Below are 9,421 nucleotides of genomic sequence, written 5' to 3' on the forward strand. Positions count from 1 at the left end.
CAGATTAGACATACAAAAAAAAAAGGACACGGTATGGACTAGATAACTGAGTGAAAATAGTGCATAAACATGTAAATGGACTGCACAGGCATCAAAAGTTAAATTGCCCCAAGCAATATCTGGTAGATCAGGGTACATCCAGAGTACATTTGTGAATCAGAAAAAAATAACATCAATGGCAGCTGATAAGCATCAACAAAATTTACACCAAAAAGATTAATTGAAGGGTGAGGTGAACAAGATTCAGAGCGACATCTAAGTGAAGTGCGTGACCATAATTAATTCTACTTCAACAAACAGTATTTGGTAGATTTTTAAGGTGTCTGAAGAAACAGAACACTGGACATTCGCCAGAAAGGCAAAACAGAACATTGCAGTTCCTCTGGCTGGAGGAAACATGGTAGCTAAGTACTGAGAAAAATCTTTCTTTTTAGATTGATATATATTTCGATCTGACCCATGCGTTCACAAGATAATCCGAAGTTTCGGTAGCCTGAACCGGCCTAAACACGGCGCACGACGATTAACTACTGAACCAGCCAAGAGGAACAGATCTACAGGACAGCCATGTGACCTAAGCATCGGGCAGGAGTGGCACGTGGCACCTCGAGGCGGCGGCTGCGGCAGCGTCTGGATGGAGGCAGCGATCTCCGTGGGAGGAGGGCGCTAATCAGTTGATCTTGCGAGAGGAAAGAGTCATGGGGAAGGTCTGAGGCTCGTCGGCGTCGGCGTCGGCGACGGTGGCGGTGGAGAGTGGAAGAGTATTCGAGGACGAACGCTTGTGCCCAGGCAGACGATGCTATTGGGCCAACGGTCCCTTTTGAGAGCCTGAATTAAGCCCAGTGCTTCGCAGATTATATATATATATATATATATATATATATATATATATATATATATATATACAAAAAAGTTATATATATATATAACTAAATGTTCTAATAAAAGATTAAATATTTTAATAAAAAATTCAAATCGTGAGTGTGTGTGTGCATTTGTGAAATAAAACTAAAAATATTCAAATCGTGTGTTTGAACGATCCCAAACATGGCATACCACGATTAGCTACCGAGGTACTCCCTCCGTTCCTAAATGTAAGTCTTTGTAGAGATTTCACTATAGAACGCATACGGATGTATATAGATGCATTTTAAGTTTAGATTCATTCATTTTGCTCCGTATGTAGTCCATCTAGCGGCATCTCTACAAAGACTTATATTTAGAAACGGAGGAAGTAGTATAGAGGAACACGCCTACATGACACACTAGCATGGCGCGAGATAAAATCATCGGTCACCTAGAGGAGGAGTCACAAGCAGTGCGTGAGGGATGGAGGGATGGCGGTGTTTGGACGGATTGATGCAGCAACTGCTGTGGGAAGCTGCAAGTTAGGTGGTTTTACGGAGAGGAAGGCAGTGGACGCAAGGCCCAAGGCTCCACGTCTAAAGCGATGGAGTTGGAATCTGGCCTACTCTGGGGTCTTTGATTGGTTAGGATCCATTGGCAAGGCCGGTGAAATGAGGTAGATGAAGAATCACCCTATTTATCGTGCACTGCGATATGCAACTACTAAACGCATACCCTCAAAGGGCCCGCACGCTAGGTGGGCTCGCACATTTTGTGCTCTGTTCTGCATTGGGTTTGGGTTTGGAAAGATTTTAGAACCTTCCCTAAACCGTTTTACTTCATTTTCTATTTTTCTTTCGGTAAGCCATCCACATCGTCTCTACCGTAGGATGGTGTATTAAGGGCATCATTGTCTAATTCAGAATTGAAAGAACAGACAAAGTCACCACTTCACAATAAGGTCTAGTAACACAAGGGGCATCGAGGACTTCACCAAAAATAGACTTTAAAAGCTCCTTGCACTGATGAGGGGTTTTGACTAAGGAAGCCACACCCTCATTTCCATTAGAATAGCCACCGCCTTCAAGGCTCCTTTGATTCAAAGGATTTTCAAAGGAATAGAATCCTTAGAAAAAAATTCTATGTTGGTTGTTTGAATCATATAGGATTTTTTTTAGGATTTCTTTATACTACTTTCCATTAGGATTTCTAGCATCCACTTAGACGGTTAGACCGCCTGCAAAGAATACTTTATTTTTCCTATGATGCAACCAAAGGACCCAAAGTCCTGTAGGATTCAGATGAGCATGATATTCCAATGCTATGTTTTTCCTATTCCCGCGTTTTTAAAATCCCGCGAATCAAAGAGTTATCTCCAGAGTTGTTTTGGAGAAAATTTGTCCCAGGCCAAATATTTTGGGGCTATATCTCAGGTTCATCCATCCAAATAAGTGATACTGGGTGGGACATCATCGCAATAGAAGATTATGATAAAGGAATGGCTTCGAAGACCCTTGGATGGTATGAATGTTCGACGTAAAAATCAAATACAAAGCAACCTCCAAAAAAATATCATAAAATATTTTGACACGCTGACTGGTCCAACAAGTATTTTGAATTTTTTTTGATAATTATATAAAATTTTGAACAAGTAATTCAAAGATGTTGAACAAGTATTTGAAAAAATATCAAACAAGTATTTAGAAAAAGGTTGATGATGTATATAAATAATGTTGAACAAGTATTTAAGAAATGTTGAACAAGTATTTAAAAAATGTTGGAAAAGTATTTGAAAAAATGTGGAACAAGTATTTTAAAAAATGTTGATCTAGTATATAAAAACTGTTGAACAATTATTTAAAAATATTGAAAAAGTATTTGAGAAAATATTGACTGTACATATAAAAAATGTTGAACGAGTATTTAAAAAATATTGAGCAAGCGTTTGAAAAAAGTTGAACAAGTATTTGAAAAAAAATCATGCATATAAAGAATGTAGAATAAAAACAAAAAGAAACAAAGAAAAAGAAAAACCAAAAAAGAAATGAAATAAACCAGAGGAAAAAGAAAATGAAAAACAACAAAGAAACAAATAAAAAACCCAGAGAAGAAAAACATTGAAAACCGAAGAAGAAACAAAAAAACCAAAGAAACAAAGAAATAAAACATGCTCTTTCCCTTCTAATATGTCGCGCCCTAGCTATCATACACGAACTTGAACTCAGCGCAGTGGTTAGCAGCACCATAGCGCAACCTGGAGATCCATTGATCGACCCCTTATGAGCAACTCTGACTTACAAAGTCGGCACAACATCTTGAGATTAATGAAGTCACAACGGGTGTCTTCATAGTCGACGAGTACATCTCTTCCCACCGAACAAACATCGTTGGAAATCCTGAAAGAAATCTAGGAAAACCCGAGCATCAGTGTCAAAGTCTATGATTTGAACCCTGGCCTAGTTTCACCACAAGAAAATTAATCATTATCAGTTTTTTTTGCCTTTTTAAGGCCGACCATATACACCACAGAGCTCCCTCAAAATAAATCAATGGGGTGGTAATCAGGATCTCAATACCTTCCAAGGCTTGCACTGCCAGTTAGGAGCTCACCTCATCGAACGATTGATGGCTACAGTGATTGCATGCTTTGGACCGAATCAGATCTCTTTGGGCAACAAAAACAGATCACCGCACACAAAGAAAACCAGCACTTTCTGGCTTTCTACTCAAAAGAAGCAAGAGCCCGAAATGCAAAAAAGGCAAGAAGGGCGCGACGTGCTAGTGACAAATGGTCCAAACTAAGCCCTCCTCCCTCCTAAGAAAAGCACGACCCCATGCATGCTTACCCCATTTTCCTTCTTTTAATTTGGTGGAAAACAGCTAGCTAGCTACGTGCTCCTTGGGTACCTCTCCCTTCGCCGTTATCAAGCAGATGATAATCTCACACATCACATCATATTTATTTTATCTCCATTTCCCTTGACATACAAACATATATACATGTATGTATAATATATCATAGGCATCTTCGTATACATATATGACCATGCATGCAATGGCATGGCATATACTCCCTCCGCTCCAAAATATAAGTCTTTGGAGAGATTTCACTATAGACCACATACGGAACAAAATGAATGAATCTAACTCTAAAATGCATTTATATACATCCGTGTGTGGTCCATAGTGGAATCTCTACAAAGACTTATACTCCCTCCGTAAAGAAATATAAGAGCGTTTAGATCAATAAAATAGTGTTCTAAACAAGCTTATATTTGTTTACATAGGGAATATTTAGGAACGAAAGAAGTATATGTACTACTATAAATTAAACTACTAGACATATGTTTGCGGGAAGTTGCATGCATACGATAGATGGATGGTTGCGTGAAGGCGAGAGTGTGGCGTGTGAGCTACTAGGAGCTAGCAGCCACACATGTCAATGCCGCCTACGAAATACACACACGCATACATGTCAACAGTCGTACTACTAATACTCACTAGTATGAGAGGATGAGGACAAGGCTATATATATGTGTATCCTTGTGATTTGTGGCGGCAAAACAGGGTGGGTGCACATGGCCATGCAAGAAAAGTATGGTTGTTGTGGTGTAGACCTCTGGACCTGTCCGCTGATCCCGGGCACAAGACATACGCATCTATCGCCACAAACTAACTAAGCTAGTAGCTCATTCGTTCACTCATTCACACTCCTTGGGCCTAGGCTAGCTACTTAGCTTAATTAGGCCGGTTAGTCCACACATCAAGTTAATTAAACTGCATCTAGTGTGGATGGATCAGTGTAGTGCAAGCATGTGCACGCATGTCTGCGCTGTGACTGTGGTGCTTACTTGATTGGTAGTACCTTCTCACCCTTTTTTTCCTTTGGAGCATTTTTAGATAAAGTGATCGCCCGTTCTCTTTTGGCGTCTGCGTCATTAAGATGCACACAACCCTCGTGTCCCGAGGCCGAGATGGGTTCCATTGTGCCACCACCCCCTCTCTGCTCCCATTCCCCTCGTGTCGCCAGAGGTAGCCACCAAAAAAGCCCATGCGGCCGCTGCTCAGGGTGGTGGTGAAGTTTAGGCTTCTCCACTGCTCAAACAAAGGGTCTTTGGGTGCCGAGGCGGTAGCCTCGGGAGGGTAGAGAGGTGACAGCGTCTGAGCGGCATAGGTATCGACGTGTATGGGCTGGCGTCCTCCAACGTGTGTGGAGCAGTAAGTGGTCTCTGTGCCGCCTCACCGGTCCAATTGTCAGATTTTAAGGTTTGTGCCCTTTCTCTTCCTCAGGCCCACCATCGCCAGATCTAACCACCGGTGACCTTTTGTCACTGAATCTGCTGAAGATGGAGCTTGGTGGTGTGAGATTGGGGCACAAAAATATCACCAGTTGGCCACGACAGTGGTGACGCTTGTGGGTATTGCGCTCCTCCCACCCCCTTCCCCTCGCCAAATCCCAAGTAGGCCCTACTATCCGCCCCGGATTCAGTGGCAGGGGGCGCGGCTGGCTTCCTCTGTCGTGCGGGCGGCAAGGCATCAGGGGAGGAGGGAGGGGTGAGTGGTCTATGGGTTACATCATTGGTCCTTGGTGTTGGATCTGAAGGTTTGTACCCTTTCTCATCTTCTTGCCCATCCCCCACAAAATATAACCACCGGCCTTTTGGTTGTCAGATCATATGAAAGCGGGGCTTGGCGGTGTGATATCGGGGACATGAGAGATCCTCGGTGGACCATGTGGTTGTGACACTTGAGGGTGTCGCCTTCCTCCCACACCCTGCCCGGAACCCTAAGGCAAGAACCTAGTATCCATTTTGGATTCAGCGATAGTAGCACTCGACATTGTGTCCTCCCTGGAGACGTTGTATGGCGAAAGATGGCTGAGGGTGCGTAGTATTATTGTGAAAGTCATCCAACAATAGAGTGGTTCGGGTTGTAGCATTGGTGTCTGAGGTCTGGTAACCCTGCGTGCCATACTGATATCTTCTTTTTGGTGCTCGTTTGTGTGCTAGCCCCTGTTCGCCAATGGGTCGGCATCCTCAATCATGGGTGGGAGGGGAAAAGAATCCCCTTCCTGACGATGGCAACACCACAGAGGTGTTGAGTATTTGGGTCAATCCGGGTTCCAGGAATCGCTCTCAATGATTGTCGCTTCGGATCAACCTTTCTACAACTTTGTCAATTTCCTCTCAATGCATTTCATCCTCTTTTGGCATGGTCGTCCATGGGTAGCGGCCTAGTTGATGAAGTGTGCCTACTTTGGTGAGGAGGTCGAGTGTGGTTGTTCTTCCTTAGTGGCTTCGAGACCCTTGCCTCTTCTAGCTAGTTCTAGGGTGAGTGCCTCCTTCGCCTGACGGAGCAACGTCTTTTGAACCAGGATGAGTGGGCTGGGCCCCTCTTCGGGCGTGATGTCTTCTCGATGTCCTGAAGCAAGCGTTGACGGAATCTTACTCAAGGTGGTTGATACTCCTTTGGTGTTGTTTCCGTCTTATGCTATGGTGTTCGAGTTCGGAGAGCGATGCCATCTTTGAAGCCGCGGTTAGTTTCCTTTCAGCTTGTGTGCTTGTTGTCGTGTGTGCGTTGTGTTGTAAGCTATTCATTGAGCATTCTTGCATCTTCCAACCGTTTAGAGTTTTGGGGCTTTCTTAATTTACAGAAGCCAGACGTTCAACATCTTTCGCTTAAGAAGCCTTCGTTCACTGTATAAGCATGACCGGTGCTAAGGAATCTTCAGGAACACGGGATCCCACTGGAGTGTCATGTCAATAATCTACACCAAGTGTTGATTGATTAATCGGCAAGATTGTACCAGCTACGGAACAATTTTGACCGGGGCAATGTGGGAGGGGAGGCCAGCGACAGGTAAACTGTCATATGCTAATTTATTTATGTTTTGGAACTTTGCGCCTCGGGATCCGTGTCGATGTAAAATAATTGTCCTCACCCACCTATCATATATCTATTGATTGATGAAAACATCGCCATCTTGACAAAGCATCGTTTTGGTTGGAATTTCGGTCTCCCGTTTTTATTTATTTATTTATTTTCAGTGTTATTAATGATTATTGCGCAATTTATATATGCATACCTTCATAGCTATTGTTGAATACACAGTTTGAAGACAAATGGCACCAACCAGAATATAATCTTTTCTTTGGAGGAGGAGCTAATCTTTTGATTGATTGGCACCAGCTATCCAGCAGATGCAAGCTACTCCTACTAGCAAGGGAACAAAATGGGCCAACATTGTTTAAACAATCATCCTCCATTGTTTTCCCCATGACAGAATCTTACAGCCTTTTGGCATCTCACCTACACATCCACACACACAGAGATAATATAGATGGATGGGTGTGGACAAATAAGAAGATACAACCTTGCAAATTTCTCAAGACAATCTTGCGGCGTATTAAATACTCCCTCCGTCCCATAATTTAGAGCGTTTTTGACATTGCACTAGTGTCAAAAAAAAACTTTTATATTATCGGACGGAGGGAGTATCATATATTGTTTGGTTTTGCCGCGAAACACACTTGTAGAAAAATGATCTCTCATTTTCTAGAAAGAAAAAGAAAGTATCTCTCGCCTGATCTCCTATATCTCTTTCTTTCCTGGTCTAACTAATTTACTTGTCACTTAACAACCAAATTAGCCAAGGCTGGTTTCGTCCTAAATTCTTTATGCTTTGGTGCCTTGGTCACCGTGCCCAACAAAATACACCTTACATATAAAGGAACAGAGTGAGTACAAATCAGTCAACATACAATTTTTGTGTCAAATAACTATATTTAAGCCGGTCTACATGCTGGCCCAGCTCACATTTTTTAAAATTCCCAGGCTACTCACATTTGCACAAATATATAATTAAACATTATTGTCACTACTACTTTTGCTTTTAGAAGTCAAGGGAAGAAAGAGGTGAGAGGCATGAGAACATAGGATACCCCAGATCAATGATGGTGTGAATTTGGCAAGAAAACAATGAACTTAAATCAAAACTCATCTGGGGCCATGAGCATGATCAGATTAGGGTGGTGGATCCAATCTGTCACCTTTTGCGGTGGCAATATTTTTCTCTCTTTCTCTCTTGATCGGTCAGTCTGATGAGTCAGTCCATGCACAGCTGCTGCCACACCACTGGATCCCACTCTCCCTCTCACCCCATGTGCCTTCCACCCAACAGTGTCTCCCTAATCCCTGACTAATCAAGCCACTAATTACAGTGTCACACATACTAATTACACACATGGTAGCATGGGACAGTGCCAAGATTGTGAACTCACTCACTGAGCTTGAGCTGAACAATGCGAATTTCAGGAGAATGAATGAATTGAACCACTGTGTTTGTGTGGTTTTTGAAAGAATTATATTCAATTATGCCGTTTCCGGAACAAAAAAAAAAGAATTACAAAATCGGAGAAAAATGTTACTAGGCGCTCATCTTGGTTTCACATTTTTGTTTTTATGAATGATGATGAGAATGGACAATGGCTATGATGGATCAGTCGAGCTTCCATGCGTAGAGGTAGAGGCAGAACCCGGTGGCGCCGGCGGCGCCGTCGACGCCGGCGAGCAGCGGCGTGGAGGCCCCCACGGAGGCGCTGGAGAGCACGATGGGGCGGAAGATGAAGAGCGCGGGGCGGGCGCCGCCGGCGGCGCCCGCGAAGAGCCAGTCGTGCACGTCCCAGTACACCTCCACCTTGGCCCGGCCGAAGGTGACGGACTGGTTGCCCCGGAACTTCCACTGCAGGTGCTTGACGGCGACCGCCTCCTCGCCGTCGATGGCGATGGCCATCTCCATGTCGTCCTCGCCGCCGACGTCGATGGCCACGTCGTGCACCGCGCCCTGGTCGTGGAACCGCGCCTTGGCCGCGAACCGCCGCCGGCCGAACACGTGCTCCCGGCGCGCCACGGGGACCGCCGCGAGCGCGGGCGGGGCGCTGCTGGGGGACGCGCGCCGGAGCGCGGCCTTGCGGAGGTCGCCGAGCACCAGCGCCACCTCGCCGCCGGCCTCGACGGCGACGTAGTACCCGGCGCGCGGGTCCGGGAGGCCCGCGCCGGCGCCGTGCCAGCGCGCGCGGCGCAGGTCCCAGAGCACGCGCACCGTGGCGCCGCCCAGGTCCACGCGCCGCGACCCCGCGCGCCGCCAGAACTGCCAGGGACGCAGGTCGACGCGGCACTCCGCCGACGCGCCGTCGGCCCCCGAGATGGCCACCGCGAAGGCGTGCGACAGCAGGTCCCGCGACCACGACACCGTCACCACCCGCGAGTGGCCCGCCACCTTGGCCCGGTACACCGACGCCGTCACCGCCTTGCCCGGCCTGTAGTGCCCGTTCCTCGCCGCCGGCATGTCGTCCGCCGCGATCTCGCACGGCAGCGCCGGGCCCGCCTGCTCGCCGCTCACCCTCTGCGTGTGCATGGCCGGCCGAGACCTCTGTAAACTAAACTACAGCAGACGCCACGTCATGCACGCACACTGCTCCTGCCGCCGGAGCTCGCTCGCTCGCTGGATACTGCTGCCGGAGCTGGGGAAGAAAAGGAAGCGGAGGAGAGGAGGCGCAGGTGGAGGGAGAGAGGG

This window comes from Triticum dicoccoides, chromosome 1B (genome assembly GCF_002162155.2).
Source record: "Triticum dicoccoides isolate Atlit2015 ecotype Zavitan chromosome 1B, WEW_v2.0, whole genome shotgun sequence".
Lineage (NCBI taxonomy): Eukaryota > Viridiplantae > Streptophyta > Magnoliopsida > Poales > Poaceae > Triticum > Triticum dicoccoides.